Raw genomic sequence first — 19,651 nt, 5'->3', positions numbered from 1 at the left:
CCTTCAATTTCAAAAGTTGGAATATAAATTAAAACTCCTGCTATAAACCACCACATGGAAACAACTACGGAATTTCATTGATTTCGCGAATTTCCAGTCACTATTCAGAACATGTAAGATCTCGTGTCAGTAAGAGGTCAATTTATATATCAGTGAATATAGTGAAAAAAAACAACTCATGGAAAACATGCTTGATTAAATACTAGCATGTGCCCGTAATTGTCATGCAATGAATATGGCTACACTTAATCACACGCAGGTGCGTTTAATGTATTTATGTCGTTTATATGTTGAACTACCTTGCGTTGAATATTCGAATTCAAAATAAAAGTGACATTAGTGCACCTATAGAAACGTGCAACACATGTTCCACATGTTTACATCAAGTTTTTCCTTTTCAAACGGACCAATGAAGTTTGTGAAGACTATTGGTGGCGCTAAGTCTTTTGATGGAGATGGATCTGATGGTTTTCCAAGCAGTTTAGTAAAAAATACCAGTTTTCCCTGCAACAACGAAAAAAACAATATGAATTAGGTTAAAGGCAATGAACACGATATTTATATTACCAGCGACACATCTTAAATTTAAGAACATATGGATTCCACAAAGAATATTCTTAAAACGACAATCTATACCAATTGCAAGTTCTAAATAATATTTGTCGGTCCATACGAAATCTATAAAATTTTATTTTATTTTCACAGAATGGTCGGAGTTCACAAGTTTCTTGACGCCGTGCGTGGGACCTAAAGCGATCAAAAGCGTCCGAAAACATGTTCGGCGCGTGAATACATTTATAATCTTTAAAGTAAGGTCCCACATGTAAACACAAAAAATAAAAAATAAATGTTTCCTTTGAAGACACCAACAATTTTGCTTGTTATAATAATTTCGAGTCGTAGCGATTCAGCTTTAATGAGTATCTCCCCCAGCTAAATGAAAACATGTTAGAGAATAATATATCATTATTACATTTTAATAGCTAACACTCTAATATATCATATCTCCGAGGATATACAGTATCCGTGAAAACATTATGACGAATCGGCCTCTAAATATTGCATTATAACGATTGACTTGGAATAGACCTGGATTTCACAAAAATAATGTTGTGCACTTATTTCATGAACGGTTTTACAAAACGTCTCAATGTTTAAGATTAACTGTACTTGCATTTGCTGCTGTTGCTGGAGTGTACGTCATGAAGTTTTGGGTAGCAACAAATGTAGGTGGGTCATCCTCTGTTCCAACTGGTAGCATACTCATGATTGCTCTACCCACATCAGGAATATCAACCCAATTACTGTACGCTCGCAGGTAAAAAAGAGGCAACGTCATCTGAAATAATTATCATTTATTAAAAAAATGCAGATGTTATTATTGAACCCAGTTACTGGTGCACACACATATAGTACCATTAATTTTCATCATTTTTTTACTTATACGTCGAATTATCCAGCTACAAACAAAGTCATTGAGCCAATATAAGTACGAATTATTCAATGTCAAATGCAACGTCATATGTGAAACATAGTAGTTACATTCTTCATAATTTAGTGTGTATCGAATAACATAAGAGAAAGTGCTTCGAAACATAATACCATGAATCTAGTATATAGTCTGGTCAGAATGTAGTTATAATAATGATGTATCTACCTTAGGCGGTGGTTTATTGACAATAGCTGACGACGTTGGCATGTTGATTACCGTCCCTGACTCTGTGTGTAGTTTACCCCAGCACGCAAGATGAACATCACCAGACAACACTGACACCTTGGTTTTCTTTTTCTCGGAGAATTTAACCATTATACTGAAAAACCTGTCTCGTTCTTTTGTACGGTCATCAGTAGTGTCCCATTGGTCTAAAAAATCGTCTTCCAGCTCCTTAATTGAGCATATGTGAACAATTGGCATTTAAAGGGTGGTAGTCGTCGCGCAGCGCGTGTTCGAATTTCATGTAAACAAACAAATACAACTCAAATGTATTTTACAAGCGTTGTGTACGTCGCTATCAGTCCCATATCAAACAGAACGCGACGCGACGACCGCCGCCCTTTAAGTATGGAATGGTTCGAGCTGCGAGTTTATACGTTGTATATAAAGCCGCTTTTCCTACCTGTATTCCTGGAATAATTCTCAATATTGTGTATGGAATTTGCCCCGAGGGAAATATTGGTGGAATGACTGCTACAATAAACAGATGTTGAAGGCCCTCTATCGAATCTAACATACTCGTGACTCGATCCCATGAGTCATTGCTTAGAATCTGGGTTTGTGTACGCTCAGACCGGATATCCAACAACTGAAAAGAATCGAAGTTTTAGCAAGTTTTTAATACGCAAGTCAATGAATAAAATTAAAACATATGTATCCTATGAATTGCTGAACATTTTTTTAGTTTTATGCGCTGATGTTATGAATCAATAATCACACAAACTAGTTTAAATCATGCTTACCAAAAATGCTACATCTCCATAGCGCACATAGTAAGACAACGGTAAATCCAGTGCGTCTTTATCGGACATTGGTGTTAACCATTTCAAACAATTTTCATGACGCAGAGCCATTTCCCTGGAAGGTATATATAATAGCGCCCTCACTCAACAATATTTAGAATGAGTGGTTGGTCAGAAGTTTGATGAGTCAGGTGCATCTATTGGCTAAGCTTGTTGTACATAGATGCAAATGAGTATAGGAACCATTAATTCTGTCGGGTGTACTGGGAGGGGTGGAGGATTTCATGTTTGTAATGACTGGTTGTATTACGCTATCTCGTTGTTTTCAGGATGCAGCCTGACATTTGTTGCTTTCTTGGTTGTTCAATTATGGATAAAATTTGTGTGGTGGGTGGAAGATGTGTTTATTGTTTGTTGAGTCATTGTTTAGACACCCTGCAGCTTGAAATGGTATGGTCCAAATCGATATGGCGGTGTTGAATATCTGTGCGATATGGCAGTGTAGTCTAAAAACATGGCATCAAAATGATTTCTGTTTATTTATTTACTGTTGTAGATCCTGAGAACTAGCCATTGAATATGATGTCGGGAATAAATGTTTTTATGAACAAGCTTTATATATATATATATATATATTTATATTTGCAGTAGATGATAAAATACCAACAAGCACAGTGTATGAGATTAAGATTAAGATAGGATGATCCCAAGCAGGCTGTAGTGAATTTAACTCATATATTTTAAAAAACTGTTGGCATGTAAAATGTCCACATACGCATAAATAGAATATCCCTATGTGGGTCATGTTAATAAATAAACAACAATGATAAATAGAAAATTCAGCAAACGGGAACAATCAAATACTGGTTATGAAAATAAGCACTCCCATGTAAATGACAGTTTTCATCGAATTCTGTAGTAACACTTGTTTAGTCACTCTGGAAACATAATCTAAGAAGTAGCGTGTAGTTTTATACATTTATTATCAAACACTGCATTTAAATTTTAGGTTTTATGAACAAATCATATAGCTATGCTTCATATTGTAACATCACTGAAAACTATGCGATTTAAATTCAATTTAAATTTCATAGATTTTACATTAAATTGATAATATTCATAATTCAATGGTTATACAACACATAGGGATCATATAACACCCTGTTCGTAACCATACATATTCTAATTCAAAATGTTTGCTCTTCCATTACAATATTAATAAGCTGGAGTGTGTTAATTAATATACTAATAAGTCATACATATTAAGTAGAATGGTGATCGATTTTTGCTTTTATGATACACGCGATATGTATTTTACACGTATATTAGTTTTTTCAATACGAGAGAATTGATAATTTACATACACAGTTAATTCAAATACTTATATGGTTACCAAACAATAATTATATATGTATATTTAAATATTCACTGCTATGTCATTTATAAAAATATATCTGCTTAAATTATAAAGACGATGTGCTAGTAACACATGTCATCCATATCAAAATACAAGTATATGTTTATAAACCAGAAACACTCTAAGCACACAGAATGATATAACTGAAGCACTGAATTACCTTTTATTGGTAAAATGGTCATTTTCAGAACATCTCATGATTAATGTTTAATTAGTTTAATTTGTTTTCCTAGCGTATGATCACACTGCCCACTGACAGGAACAGGGGATATATGTGTTGTGAAACTGTAAGCGGGCGGTTATTGGCGACGCTCACTTCGTTCACTGCTTAATGGTTTTCATCGGAAGAGTATCTATTTAATACATCAGTGGTTCAAAGTCGTGAGTTTTTTTTTCAGATTTTGCGAAATTCGTAAATGTTAAAAAAAAAACTTGGAAAACTTCCCCCCTTTCTTTAGAGCATAGCTGTATAAATGCCAGCTGATATAAACAGTAAACACTCAAGCAATGTATTCAAAATACTAGTTTAAGCCCTTTTTTCTACGGACGATGATTGATTCATGACCCTCGCGCCCAGATGGTCACGCCTTCTTACAGTCACTTTTCAAAGTAAACCCCATTCGTTTACATGGTGTACACCCCAGCCAAACAACCAACCAACCAACCAACCAACCAACCAACTGACATCATCCAGAATTAAAACAAACTATCAAGCATAAATTGAATGCACCGTTGAGGGCGCTAAATATTTGCAATCAAAACAACTGACTGATGCAGATACATATATTACAGAAAGAGTGGTAATTTACCCTTTGCCCGTGTCTACATCTCGCAGACAGCGGAGCTGGAAGAGTAACATATACTTCCTACCAATATCATAAATCCCGTCAAAGACAGGACACATTTTACGACTACCGTAGCCATCGATGATATCATGGTCATCCCCTACAGAAGGATATAAAGGTAATACAAACAAATTAATATAATGACAATTGACCTAACTACAAGGATCGTGTTATTCCTTCCAATTACAATCAACAATAACATGTACATAAATCCGGGCTGGTTTGTCATTTGCAGGAAGCAATACACTGTAACTCCACTACTTACACACTGGATACACACAACATTTTTCGACATTTAGGGAGATGCACTAATATTTACACATAATGGAAAGCACATATGCATACGAAAGGCGATACTTGAACATTATATTACGCAGCACGCATGCGTACACCTAGGCTCGTTTGTCATTGAGGGGGGTACATTAGTACTTACTCATCATGGTAAAAGGTACCCGGGCATACATCCAGGCTGGTTTGTAATTTATGGGAATACACTAATATTTGCACATCATAATCGAAATCACGCGTGCATACATCTAGACAGGTTTGGAAATGCACTAATACTTACACATCATAATAGAAGGCACCCACCCGAGCATACATCCAGGCTGGTTCAGTTTCTCGCCATCTTGTACAATATAGGTTGAAAAAATACTCATCAATTTCATCTTTCATTTCATCAGTGAATGGAGCATCAGCTCTCTGACTGACTGGCAAATTCGACCACAATACCAGGCTCGGGCACTGAAAAAAAAAAATCAATTGACATTAAGCCCCAAATACACGTAAATAAAAACTGTCTATAATAACAGAAATGTATCATACATCTGAAAGTATAACATTTCAATTTCTGGTCAAACTAAAACTTCAAAGTGTCTCAAAATTAAAGAGGACAAAGTTTTTGGGCAGAAACTTTATATTTAATAAAATATGGTCAATGTTTTAGCCTAATGACTTCAGGTTTCCAATCATTGAAGCCCGTCCTTATCTCTAAGGATGTTTGAAAATAGCATGTTCATATTTTTATCAGTTTGTTTAGCCACAGGGAGCCCAGGAACTATGATCAACTGTACGCACTCCCTATGAGCGGGGGGGGGGGGGTTATCGGCTAGTATCTAGTGTAAGAAATAGACAAGGGATGAAGGCTCCAGTCAGCTCACATTTTTTAAACTCGAAAAAATAGACGAAAAAAATGAAAAATAAAATCTAAAAAAAATACCAGGTTGAAGAATATTAGTTGCTCCTTCGTGTTTCGCCAAAGCCTTACCTACATTTTACCCATATCTGCAGAAAAAATCAAGAAAACTACACAAATTTGCTCCATTTAGGAATTCCTAACGGTTAGTCCGACCGCACGACACCGTTGGAGGCGTGGCCTGTTCAGCATTTGTCAACAACCAATCACAAGACTGGTTACGAACCAGTTGAGCGAGGCTAACCGAGTCGTGACCTCGATGTGGTTCGTAACCATCTTGTGATTGGTTGTTGACAAATGCTGAACAGGCCACGCCTCCAACTGTGCCATGCGTTCGGGCAAACCGTTAGGAATTCCTAAATGGAGTAAATTTGTGTAGTTTTCTTGATTTATTCTGCAGATATCGGTAAAATGTAGGTAGGGCTTTGGCGAAATTTGAAGAAGCAACTAATATTCTTCAACCTGGTATTTTTTTTATATTTAATTTTTCATTCTTTTCGTCTGTTTTTTCGAGTTTAAAAAATGTGAGCTGGCTGGAGCCTTCATCCCTTGTCTATTTCTTACACTAGATACCAGCCGATACCCCCCCCCCCCCCGCTCATAGAGGACTGCGTATTACAGTTGATTATAGTTCCTGGGCTCCCTGTGGTTTAGCGGTGGCTTTTACGTTAGAGACATCGATTACCGTGATAATGAGACAAGGACTAATCAATTTATTTATTTTTCAGCAGTTGTTTTACAATAGTGAAATGTTAGAAAATCACACATACAATATCATTATAAAATACTATGACAGAACCCCACACCCTCCCCGTGGCTTTCGTTGCGTATGGAATTTATTTTCACGAGTGATGCAGTGTATCCTGCGGCCGTACTTTCACGAGCGAAGCGAGTGAAAGTACAGCAGAATACACCGCATCTCGAGTGAAAATAACTTCCATACGCAACGAAAGCCACGGGGAGGGTGTGGGGTTCTGTTATTATTACATATGTTCCATACTACATTATTTCGTATTAAAGAAAGAACGTGCAAACCGGGATGGAATTTAGATCGGGGAACCCCCATTGCCCATTAATATGTTCCAATATAAGTGTTACGTCCTAGCAGCGCGTGTCAGTGTAGAACGCGCCCAGAGAACGCGTGTCACTGTTTGTTTGAAATTAAAATAATCAGACGTCTAATCTGAGTCACTGTCCAAATAAATAACTCGTTGACGTTTAGTTGGGACCACGGCAGAACCAGAACTTGAACTGGACAACTATGATACACAGTTTATGTTGAAGTTAAAAGTGCCGCCACAGAATTGTGCATTGGCAAACATGCCGTGCAACTGCGATACTCCACAGACGGGATGACTTTCGTCGACAGCGGTTGTCGCTTAGCTGCACCACAGTCCTTCGTTGAGGGACTGTGGCTGCGCTACACCTTGGTGTGTGATGTTGCTTGCTGGTCGTGGATTGACTGAGTCTTGATTACCAGATAAAATGTTGCTCTTTTGGCGTTGGTAATTTTTATTTGGAACTGAGTAACGCCGCAACGTCGCCAGCAGAAACCTGGTATCTCGATGCTGATGGTTGCGGCTGCATAGTAATCGCTGATTTTACTGCTGGTGGATCTTCTGAGAGCCCTTCAAGGTTTATAAAACTCAGTTTCCAGGTGGTCAACACACATTAAGTTCTCCCAATCGTAATATTCTATGTGATGTACACCTGACATGCCAAAAATGTTGTTGAACGATCTGAACTGGACAAAAATAGCAGACGAAAATGTGTTTACAAAATAAAAATAGTTCGGTAGCCAATAAAAATACCATGTTCATTTGCATATCGACCGTGAAAATACCGAAAACATTATTGCATGAGTGATATGCAAATTAGTTTGGGCCAAAATAAGTGACCATTACTGTTGTTCAAATTTCATGTCACTCAGCAAGTATATTCATGTACCCCAAGGGGAAAATATCGTACTTCTAAATATTGTTTATTCCGAAAAACTGTACTCCTGAAGGGACTAGTTTGTTTGCTCTCGGACCTCATTTGCATATGGGTTGTGGAAATACCGATTTTGATTTCAGGGACGAATCAAAATAAACTGCAGTACATATGTAATATTATATTATACCAGTATATTGATGGTGTTAATCCATTGATTTGATTGGTCCAAACACAAAATTTGCATATGCAATCCATGGTATATTGGCTGATAATGCACGGCTAAAGTGGCCCTGGAACATGAATTGACTACAGGTTTAATACGGAAATACATAAAACCGGTATTATTTGATTTTTAGGGAAATATAGTGGTTGAATTTTAGAAGAATATTGAAAAAAATACTGAATTAAAAACAACTGAAAAGTTATATAACTATAATATTGCTTTTTGTAAATGTTGGGATCCAAGTTGTGAGCGTCGGTCGTTGGGTGATTGTCGTTCGCCACACAAACCTAAACCACCGTCCCTTAACACCGTGAGGTGCCTACACGAACGCCAGAACGCTATGTTCTCAGTGTTGTTACTTTGAGATGGAATGCGAACTTCCAACAAAGAAAACATGATCTTTAAGTACAAGATATAATTGAGGGATTTATTGACATAAAAATGCAAAAAACTATGAGTCACGGGCAAAAATGTATGCCACCAATAACAACCGGTGTCCGGTTGCGGCAGCTGACAAAATTGCAGTGCACCCGGGTAATTGCCATCTGTTTCAAAAAACACGGGACAACGCAGGATTCGACGACGATATATGGTATTGTAATTCTTCACTATGTGTAAATAAATTACATGAGATGATGAAGGTAATTTCGAAAGCTACAGATTTGTGCCGAGTGTACACCAACCACTGTATTAGCGACGGCGTGCAAACTCTTTTGGCCGGAGTTGAGACAAGGCATATCATGTACGTGTCACAAAATTGATGCGAAAATCCGATCTTACACCATCAAACTTACCCCAGAACAACGACAAAACTTGTCAGTCATACTGTCACAAAACTTTGGTTATACCAAAGATATCCAGGTCAGATGTTGGAACTGAGGTCGCTGTGCCGGTCGCCGTACGTGATACACCGCGTCCCGCCGCGTACCGCTGAACGTCAAATATCCACAGTTACAAGTATTATGATGAGTCACAAAACCGGTATATTTCACAACTGTACTTTCAATGGGCAAATTACAGTCCAAATTGTACAAAAACCGGAATGAAAACGTGGAAAATCCGTTGTTTAAATGATCCAAACTGTACACGACCCTGTATTTCAAATCGCGTTGTGCGTCAGTAAAAGGTCAGAAAGGTCATCCTTTGTTATGCTAATTTGTGTGTTTACGCTGCTCTATTCAACGTGGATATGTTTTTTTCATGTGGAATAAAAATTAGTTTGTATTCAATTTGAACTGTGTTGCGCATGTAATTTTTGTATGCATTCAGCGTACAACTACATACTATTCTTATAAATATTCATGTTCAAGGGCCATAATCATGATCTTTTAGTAGATGAAAGTAAACTCTTTTTTTACAAGTTTTATCGAATTGTCAATATACTGGTATAATATAATAGCAATAACCCCCGCCGAAGGCGGGTATACCACGAGATATTGCACAATTCACGACATATATGCACGAGCCGCAGGCGAGTGCATATATGGAGTGAATGGTGAGATATTGCACAATTCACGACATATATGCACGAGCCGCAGGCGAGTGCATATATGGAGTGAATGGTGCAATATCAAGTGGTATACCCAACTTCGGCGGGGGTTATTGCTTAAATAATCATTACGGTTAACAAATTCTAATTAAGGTCAGTATTAAATAAAACTATATATGTGTTAAAACAGAGGCGGTGCGGTGGCACGAAATTCTGCATGAGGGCGAGTTCTGCTCACCAACCTTGCGCCGAAGACACGACCTTACTATGGGGTCAGGAAACGTGCTCCCCTTTACAAATTTTGAAATCTAGACCCTCTGGAGCGCTATTTCCTGCATTTTAAGGGGCAAATTTTGCTGATTTTGTTTCAGCTTGATTTTGGAGGAGCGACTCCCCGATATTTTTTTTCGAGGGGACAACCCCTCGGCCGCCGCCACTGTAAAATAATGACGCGGTCTGGAGAAGTGTTTGATTGTGAATAAATATAAATCTCACCAAGTAACGTCATTCTTTCAATACCTAATATTTTAATATATATTTTATTCGAAATGTGTTCAGTAACATATCATATTAGAAGACACACGTTCATACATTGAAGCTGGTGTGTTATTTAGGGGAGTAGATACACAACTAATTATACACCATAATATAAGACAATACAGCCAATCTACGACGTTCGCGAAAATAATATTTTAGGTTTTGTTTGTGACCACTCAATTATGTATTTTTAACGTGCAGGGGCGGATACAGGATTTTTTTAATGGGAGGGGGGGGGGGTTCCGGACCCTAAGAACCCATTCCCAAGATCCGCCACTGACGTGTGTACTTACGTCTTTGAATATCTCGTCAGCATAAACCTGGTCTCCACCCATGATGAGTAAATGAATCGGAAGATTTTGGTGTTCTATACGCATATACTGCCACATGATATTCCTGCCTGGAGTATCTGGGTTTTCAGTTAACCCAGCGCAACTGGCAAATGCAAACCGTGGAGTTGATTTTGAACTTGGAACGTAGCACGTAAAACTGCGTCCATCTGGTAGCGTGTATGTACATTTCCCATCCTGTTGACAAATGTATTGTAATCTTCCACGTGATTAAGAACTTATCAAATGATGATGTACAATATTAAAGTTTTACGAATATATCATGCCAGTATTCTAAATATGTGTTTTACTTACTTCAGTGTCATGCCATGGAACACTCCAATCATACCGCCAAAGTTTTTTATCTTTCGATGAAGCGACAACAATTGCTTCATCACTAGTCCCATTGTATGCTAATAATATAACGTTTTGACTTTATAAAGCAACTTATCACAAAAGTAACACATTGTAAATAACAGAACGATTTACTTTTAGAATTATTAATGACAGTAATCATTTATTTTTTTTGACTACTAGTTGCGTGCCAAAGATTTTTAAAGATGCCGAGGAGCGTGCAATAGGTAGTCGAGAGAAATTTTATATTGCATGCAACATTTGTATCAGGCCAGGACATTTAAGAAACAAATAAAAAGACAGAGAGATATTGTAATACCGTTCTCCCTATTTAGTGTTTAGCCAATCAAATAAGTGTAGTTAATAGAGAAGTTATGTAGAATACGGATTGAGAGCTTTTGGTTTAAATTTTAGATGCTGTGGGTAACTTGTCAATAAAAACATGAGAGATTTTATGTTAGTCAGATATACTATGATTCAATCTAAATCGTTGAGGTTAATCTGCTGACTACTCTAGACGAATTGGTTATAATGTTTTGAAGATATTTATTGGTTCTTTCTTCGAGAAGTTTGGTATTTTAGTTCGTAATCTGACTTTCTGGAGGTTTCTACACTCAATCGACATTATGCGAAGTTACGTAGTGTAGTAACAGGGATTTCGGGAGCGAGTACCTGTGACTACAAGAAACTATGGAACGGCAATACTGCAGTACGAGACACTGTTTTGTTAACAAATTAGACAGATTCATCAAAGACTTAGTATTGCCACAAGAAGCAATAGCTACATTTTGAACATTATGGGGGGGGGGGATGCGTATCAATGTTCTCCAACAGTGGATCCCATGTGAGATCTGTGAACGATTAATTAGAGTGTTATTAAACATTCACGTCAGAGGTACTAAGTTCAGGGAATTCTCCACCATTCTATCAAACAAAGACACACAGAGAATCGATTTGTGTCAGATTTGGTCTCAGCTGCGTTGTTACTCTCCCACGGCCGCCTCAAGACTGGGCCTCGTCGACAACTTGCCACAACTAACTGAGATCAGCTTTATTCACATTCCAACTGTTAGCCAATCATTACAGAGAAGTTTAAAAGCTCGAGGCGTGGCCTCCACACATATAGTCAATCACGCAAAGTAATCAACACGCCATAATGTCAGATTAATTGCCCCCGATGTCGGGACATAACTCTCATACTTATCGGTGCCTCGTTGACTTAACCAACTTCCATAATCGACCATTATATCAGCCAGTTGTTCCAATCACGAATTCCCTAACATACGAATGAACCTGATCATGACAAGTTACGAGCAGGTGTGGATCATCCAGGAGTCACCAGTGAATGTCGCTATAACTGCGAAAAGCGGCCTCACCGAAATACATGAAAATATAAATCATGACAGATCTAGAGCGCATGGACAGTATCATCGACCGGTCTCTGATAGTTGGAAACTATGTCAGCCTATAGACAGATCTAGCCAATAACTGATAAAGTGAAGTTGTCACTTTATGTTCTCAAAGCATGGCGATGGTAGTGTGTTTAGTTAGCTCTTCTAGTGTTTTTCCACCACGGTGGTTTGATTGGCATTACACCACTGAAGTACTTTCACTACATTCTGATTATTCAACATTGCTTTTATCGATCTGGTGACGACTCATTGGTGAGTTAAACTATCATCTTGTCAGAATACAACAAGACTGTTTTGTTTTGAGTGGTGTGTCAAGATGAGATTTCTGAACGGCAGTATTCTTTCTGGTTGGTGGAATCTGCAACATGTTTTCAGGTCAATATCTCTAATCTCATTTATGGAACACCTGTGGTGTCTGTATGTCTGGACTAATGTGTATAGCACACTGAATGAGTACCACTCATTTCAGAGATGGCAACACCCCCGCTAATTCAACACCCAGACTAATCTCATCAATCAATGGAGAGAGATCCGCATTACATTGCAATTATCTAGAGACAGGTGGGTGAGACACTCCGCTGCATGCAGCTGCATTCAAGGAATGTAAGAAATTGTTTTGGAACATTTTAGGTGCTTTTCATAAATCGATTAGGAATTCTAGTGTTCTGTAGTTAATGTAGTTAGTCTTGTTGGAACAACAAATTATTCATATATGGCTGGAATTTAGCTCTAATTTGTATAAAGCAGCCACTACGACATAAATAATTTAGTGAATTCGATTGATGAGGATATCAACCCGAACATACCTGCCTTTGAGCTACAAATCTTAGTAGACTACTGTTTTTGTTTGTTGGTATGTGCATATAATCATCCATGAAATCAACAGTTTCACACCCTAGGGAATGACCGTCAGCTGTTTAATATTACTTGATCCATCACTACATGTAAGAGAAGTTTTTCAAGATTCCTGCTTAATTAGCCTTCCACTTTAAGATACCAAAATTATTTCATACCGGTTTTGACAGGACAAAAAGATTCAACTTGAAACTTTGACAAACGCACTTTGGAATACTCGTTCGGGGTCTCAGTGCTGCAGCGACATAGGCTCCCAGCACTGGGGGAAATATGTTGCTTGTTATTATGAATTGGAAGGTCTATATTCAATATTTAATTGTTGACATTGCAATGTCGAAAGCCTTGCAAAATGTGCAAATGTTATCCATTGTTCGGATAATTAGCCTACTCAAATTAGCAGCGTGCTATGCCTATCAACCAATCAACGTCGCGTTCACCACTGACCACAGAAGCGAAGTATTATCAGCCATTCCAGAGACACTGGTAAATCAGGGGAAACAAATATCGGGTACCCAGGACAAATCACTCGGAGTATATGGTTGCATTCCCAGCTTATTCTGGGCACCAATTCGTTGTTAACCCATGCGTATATATTTTTCATGGTCATTTATTGCACATGAAATCACTCACTTGCATGATCAGCAGTGACGTATGTGAACGTCACAGGTGGCAATGCAGCTTGGTCCTTTGACGTCACAAGTATAGCGCATAATTGATATTCAGATTCCACGGATATTGCACGACAGCCAAGAATTGGACCCATGATAAATTTGATTCCATTCTACAGACAAAATGTATATTACACAGATAAAACACATTGTATACGCTATTCAACCTTCGATTTACCGATTTGAGTATACAAGAATCACGAAAATTAATTTCAAGAATATTTGCGAGAATAATATGTCCCATTAAATAGCAAGCAGTGTCAATGTTAGAACACAAAAACTGGTCCATGACCTCAATAATGTGATGAATAATTGTGATTTGAACTCTTGAACTACCGTGCAAACTACCATATATTTCCAGATGAGGTGACCTGGCCATACACCCACAACATACACGACATAAACAAAAACTTTTCACTGAAAAACCTATACCTGTATGAGCCACCAAAATGAAAGCGGCTTTCTTTCGGTGTTTTTATGAATTGATCACCTTTTCACATTCACATATAATATAATATAATATACAACCAGTAAGGAGCAGGTAGTTTTCTGTTGTTTGGGGTGACACAGATGTAAGTGTATAGTGAACGATATATGTGAGGTAAAAACTTCACCTGTGCCGAATCTGAGACCACGTGCTCAATAGGATCATTGTATGATGCAGCCAATGTCAGTGTACCGTCTTCCCACTTGTTGACCTCCTCATCATAAGCGAAATGTGATTCCTTAGACGTCTGTTTGTCTATTAGACGAATGAACTGAGGTCTCCAACCAATTGCACTGAAATCTACAAACGGAATACCAGCTGACATCTTTTATATTGTATTTTGTTATATTATATTATATTTAGATAACACATGCCATATTTAATATGTTACAAAAGTGTTCCATTAGCCATTAACGTACATGCGGGTGTAATATTAAGTCCGTTAACGACTAAACATGCACATTTCCAGTTGTTGAATAGTAAAACTAAACACATATAGACAGATTATAATCGGCCCCACATTATGTGGTTCCACCCAAGAAGAGATGTGCCGAAATAGAACAACATATATACATTGCATACACTCTCACAGATTCAAATTTTTGGGAATTTATTATAATTGCGGGTATAAAAAATATCATTGGTAATCTGGATTTGCATATAGAACCTAAAAGTGAATTGTATTCAACCGTCATGAGTATGGTGATGTTTATTTTGAGAAGGATTATCTTCAAACAGAAAGATAACATGTTTTAACATGTCATATAATGTAATGAACAAGCAGTAGAAACAAAATGTAAATACAAACCTAGTTTAATGTATTTAATATCACCAATATATTTGGTATTAACGGTAAATGTGTCTGTTTGTCCAGCTTGAAATGGGACATACATGTAGTTACTTGGTGTTACTGTAGTGTCTTCATCGGGCTGTTGCAAAAGATAGAACACTTGAGTGAAATAAGACATGTTAGCTGGTGCTTTGTAATATCTCCCTTTCTATAATATCTCTGTATACCTCTCTCTTTTTATTTTCTGTGTTTGTTTGAAAATGTAGATAATGTGTATTCATACCTTTAGAGTCACCCTATCGCTTCTAGCCGTGTCTCCAATCAACTGCATTCGAAGATCGAGTAGTTGATCACTGGGAACACCGGTTTTCGTCAGTACTCTTACTTCATAAGACATGATGACTACTTAATTACAATAAAAGTAAAACTTAGACCATAGCAATTTAGATCAATACGCGAAATCGCGTTAAAGCGCGGTGGTCGTCGCGCAGCGCGTGTTCGAATTTCATGTAAATAAACAATGTATTTTACACGCGTTGTATACGTCGCTATGCGTCCCATATCGAACAGGACGCGGCACGACGACTGCCGCCCTTTAAGATGTATAGCATGACCTTGATTTGTTTGTTCATATCCAGTATAGATACATGTATAATATACATACAACTTACCTGACCAGCTACCAAAATTTAATCAATTTTGCAACAATGTATTACGCCAAAGAAGGAATGGAGTAGTTGAAATACCTGTGTGGGACAGACTCGCACATATACATGGCTGCCCACTCAAATATCTATGGTCGCGCTATCTCAAAAAGGGGTGGATACCCTGCAAAAGGATGCGGTGTGTTTTTGAACCAACTGTTAACGACCAGAAATCTATTCACCTGCAAAAATCTCAATTAAACTTCTAATTTTGCACAATTTGTTAAAATTATTTTGTTATTTTATTATTATCTTATTGCTGATGTATGCAATCTGTCGTGCGCGTCTACCCCAGTGTGCTATAGTGGGATCCATGGCGGTGCTCAACAGGTGACAACCACATGTAAATATCATGTAGTGCATTTACCTTGTTATGTAGTGCATTTACCTTGTTATGTAGTGCATTTACCTTGTTGTGTAGTGCATTTACCATGTTATGTAGTGCATTTGTCACGTTATGTAGTGCATTTACCTTTTTATGTAGCGCATTTACCTTTTTATGTAGTGCATTTACCTTTTTATGTAGTGCATTTACCTTTTTATGTAGTGCATTTACCATGTTGTGTAGTGCATTTACCTTGTTATGTAGTGCATTTGTCACGTTATGTAGTGCATTTACCTTGTTATGTAGTGCATTTACCTTGTTATGTAGTGCATTTACCTTGTTATGTAGTGCATTTACCTTGTTATGTAGTGCATTTACCTTGTTATGTAGTGCATTTACCTTGTTATGTAGTGCATTTACCTTGTTATGTAGTGCATTTACCTTGTTATGTAGTGCATTTACCTTGTTGTGTAGTGCATTTACCTTGTTGTGTAGTGCATTAACCTTGTTGTGTAGTGCATTTACCTTGTTGTGTAGTGCATTTACCTTGTTGTGTAGTGCATTTACCTTGTTGTGTAGTGCATTCACCTTGTTGTGTAGTGCATTTACCTTGTTGTGTAGTGCATTTACCTTGTTGTGTAGTGCATTTACCTTGTTGTGTAGTGCATTTACCTTGTTGTGTAGTGCATTTACCTTGTTGTGTTGTGTAGTGCATTTACCTTGTTGTGTAGTGCATTTACCTTGTTGTGTAGTGCATTTACCTTGTTGTGTAGTGCATTTACCTTGTTGTGTAGTGCATTTACCTTGTTATGTAGTGCATTTACCTTGTTATGTGGTGCATTTACCTTGTTATGTGGTGCATTTATCATGTAATGTGGTGCATTTATCATGTTATGTAGTGCATTTATCTTATGTAGTGCATTTACCATGTTATGTGTCGCATTTACAATGTTATGTGGTGCATTTATCATGTTATGTGGTGCATTTACCAAGTTATGTATTTCATTTATCATGTTATGTAGTGCATTTACCACATGTAGTGCATTTACCATGTCGTGTAGTGCATTTACCATGTTATGTAGTGCATTTAACTTGTTGTGTAGTGCATTTACCTTGTTTAGTGCATTTACCTTGTTGTGTAGTGCATTTACCATGTTGTTTAGTGCATTTACCTTGTTGTGTGGTGCATTTACCATATTGTGTAGTGCATTTATCTTGTTGTGTAGTGCATATACCTTGTTGTGTAGGGAATTTACCTTGTTATGTAGTGCATTTACCATGTTATGTAGTGCATTTACCATGTTATGTAGTGCATTAACCATGTTGCGTAATGCATTTACCATCTTGTGTAGTGCATTTACCTTGTTGTGTAGTGCATTTACCATGTTGTGTAGTGCATTTACCATGTTGTGTAGTGCATTTACCATGTTATGTAGTGCATTGACTATGTTGTGTAGTGCATTTACCATGTTGTGTAGTGCATTTACCTTGTTGCGTAGTACATTTACGTTCTTGTGTAGTGCATTTACCATGTCGTGTGATGCATTTAGCATGTTGTGTAGTGCATTTACCTTGTTATGTAGTGCATTTACCTTGTTATGTAGTGCATTTACCTTGTTGTGCAGTGCATTTACCTTGTTGCGTAGTGCATTTATCTTGTGTGGTGCATTTACCATGTTATGTAGTGCATTTACCTTGTTGCGTAGTACATTTACGTTCTTGTGTAGTGCATTTACCATGTCGTGTGATGCATTTAGCATGTTGTGTAGTGCATATACCTTGTTATGTAGTGCATTTACCATGTTATGTGTCGCATTTACGATGTTATGTGGTGCATTTATCATGTTATGTGGTGCATTTACCAAGTTATGTATTTCATTTATCATGTTATGTAGTGCATTTACCACATGTAGTGCATTTACCATGTCGTGTAGTGCATTTACCATGTTATGTAGTGCATTTAACTTGTTGTGTAGTGCATTTACCTTGTTGTGTAGTGCATTTACCTTGTTGTGTAGTGCATTTACCTTGTTGTGTAGTGCATTTACCTTGTTGTGTGGTGCATTTACCATATTGTGTAGTGCATTTATCTTGTTGTGTAGTGCATATACCTTGTTGTGTAGGGAATTTACCTTGTTATGTAGTGCATTTACCATGTTATGTAGTGCATTTACCATGTTATGTAGTGCATTAACCATGTTGCGTAATGCATTTACCATCTTGTGTAGTGTATTTACCTTGTTGTGTAGTGCATTTACCATGTTGTGTAGTGCATTTACCATGTTATGTAGTGCATTCACTATGTTGTGTAGTGCATTTACCATGTTGTGTAGTGCATTTACCTTGTTGCGTAGTACATTTACGTTCTTGTGTAGTGCATTTACCATGTCGTGTGATGCATTTAGCATGTTGTGTAGTGCATTTACCTTGTTATGTAGTGCATTTACCTTGTTATGTAGTGCATTTACCTTGTTGTGCAGTGCATTTACCTTGTTGCGTAGTGCATTTATCTTGTTGTGTGGTGCATTTACCATGTTATGTAGTGCATTTACCTTGTTGCGTAGTACATTTACGTTCTTGTGTAGTGCATTTACCATGTCGTGTGATGCATTTAGCATGTTGTGTAGTGCATTTACCTTGTTATGTAGTGCATTTACCTTGTTGCGTAGTGCATTTATCTTGTTGTGTGGTGCATTTACCATGTGTAGTGCATTTACCATGTTGTGTAGTGCATTTACCATGTTATGTAGTGCATTTACCTTGTTGCGTAGTACATTTACGTCCTTGTGTAGTGCATTTAGCATGTTGTGTAGTGCATTTAGCATGTTGTGTAGTGCATTTAGCATGTTGTGTAGTGCATTTACCTTGTTATGTAGTGCATTTACCTTGTTATGTAGTGCATTTACCTAGTTATGTAGTGCATTTACCTTGTTATGTAGTGCATTTACCTTGTTATGTAGTGCATTTACCTTGTTGTGCAGTGCATTTACCTTGTTGCGTAGTGCATTTATCTTGTTGTGTGGTGCATTTACCATGTTGTGTAGTGCATTTACCATGTTATGTAGTGCATTTACCTTGTTATGTAGTGCAATTACCTTGTTATGTAGTGCAATTACCTTGTTATGTGGTGCATTTACCTTGTTATGTAGTGCATTTACCTTGTTATGTAGTGCATTTACCTTGTTATGTAGTGCATTTACTTTGTTATGTAGTGCATTTACCTTGTTATGTAGTGCATTTACTTTGTTATGTAGTGCATTTACCATGTTGTGTAGTGCATTTACCTGTATTCAAGATGTTAGCGATTGGATGTCTTGTAATTTCCTACTTTTGAATGTGTCGAAAACTGAATTTGTGTGCATGTCATCTCGGAGATTTTCACAAGACTCGTGTCCTTTGTCTAGTATCGCAATTGGTGAAGAATTGGTTAGTGCTTCGTCAAGTGCTAGAAACTTAGGTGTCTTGTTTGATTCGCAGCTATCTATGGAAACACACATTTCTACTATTTGTAGATCTGGATATTCCCATCTAAGAAATATTAATCGTATTCGTAAATCATTATCCCAATCTGATACTGAAAAGTTGGTACATGCTTTCATATCTTCTCGCTTAGACAGCTGTAATTCATT

General features: G+C 37.4%; 1 pseudogene; it reads right to left on the bottom strand.

Moving 5' to 3' along the window:
• Positions 1-345: 345 nt before the first annotated feature.
• LOC144358559 (uncharacterized) lies at positions 346-15,390 on the bottom strand (annotated as a pseudogene).
• Between the last annotated feature and the right edge of the window lie 4,261 nt (positions 15,391-19,651).

This window comes from Saccoglossus kowalevskii, chromosome 3 (genome assembly GCF_978046115.1).
Source record: "Saccoglossus kowalevskii chromosome 3, keSacKowa6.1, whole genome shotgun sequence".
NCBI lineage: Eukaryota > Metazoa > Hemichordata > Enteropneusta > Harrimaniidae > Saccoglossus > Saccoglossus kowalevskii.
The sequence above is the reverse complement of the archived record's forward strand: the minus strand, read 5'-3'. Positions and strand labels throughout refer to the sequence as shown.